The sequence below is a fragment of the Microtus ochrogaster genome, linkage group LG8 (assembly GCF_000317375.1).
Source record: "Microtus ochrogaster isolate Prairie Vole_2 linkage group LG8, MicOch1.0, whole genome shotgun sequence".
In the NCBI taxonomy this organism is placed as follows: Eukaryota; Metazoa; Chordata; class Mammalia; order Rodentia; family Cricetidae; genus Microtus; species Microtus ochrogaster.
Window position 1 is genome coordinate 24,544,267 of NC_022033.1, and position 1,261 is coordinate 24,545,527.

Here is a 1,261-nt window from a genome sequence, read left to right on the forward strand (position 1 = left end):
TTAGCCGGCCAGTGACTACACCGGATGTTTGGATCCCAGTATAGCCCCGAGCCTTTCTCAGGGTGAGCTTTTAAGCACAAAAACCATGTCCTGGGCCGATACACTTCGGTTAACAAGAACAGCTAACCAGAAGCGGAACTACAGAAGCCTAAAAGCAAGATTAAGACGTTTAGAGACTTTCCCAGAACTGCAGACTTTGATAGATTAAGTCGTTGTTTTCATTTTGGCAGGTGGTGGTGTCTACCTGCTGAGTTTTACAGCTGAGTGGTACTTCCATCCTGGTGTCAGTTGTGCTAAGGTCTGGGGACTGTTACACTCCTGTCCTGTATTTTGTCACAGAGTCAGGAGAAGTAACTAGCCCCCAAAAAAAATGGTATCAGGGCCATTGCTGTGACTAAGTCTTACCATGTGGTTCTTAAGTCTTTGGACTTAGTTTGCTTTTTTGTTTTTGTTTGTTTTTCAAGACAGGGTTTCTCTGTAGCTTTGGTGCCCGTCCCGGAACTAGCTCTTGTAGACCAGGCTAGCCTCGAACTCCCAGAGATCTGCCTGCCTCTGCCTCCCAAGTGCTGGGATTAAAGGTGTGTGCCACCACCGCCCGGCCTGGACTTAGTTTGTAGAGGAATTAGGAAATTAGATAAGCAGGCTAGAGAAAGTCTAGGACATGCTACATAAAACTCAATGGGCAATTCTAGTGGGTACTCAGAAAACCGGAATGCCGATAGAATGGAGGCAGGGACTCAACCGGTAATTAAATCAAAGGCTGTTTGTTGATGCTATGCTCTGGCAAAGACCTTGCCAGAATTTTGCCCATATCCTGAGATTGGGACGATAGGTTAAACATGGCAGAGGATATTTCAAGGTGGCCTAGTGTGGTAGTTTAGATGAAACTGCCCCTCGTAGGGTTGCATGTTTGAATGCTTGGCCCCTAACTGATGGCACCGTTCAGGAGGCTAAGGAGGTAAGGTCTTACTAGAGGAAGTTTGTCAGTGGGGGCAGGCTTTGATGCTTCCTGTACTTTCTCGCTCTGCTTCCTGCTGCAGATCAAGATGTGAGCTCTCAGCTTGCTGCTCCAGTTTCTGTTCCCGCCTGCTGCTGTGTTTCCCCACCCCAATGGTGACAGACTCTTAGCCCTCCATAATCATAAGTCCAATCAAACCCTTCATTCTAAAAACTACCTTGCCCATGATGTTTTATCACAGCAATAGAAAAGTAACTTGAACTCAGCATTCAAGCTATGGCATTGTGATTATTGCCTACACTG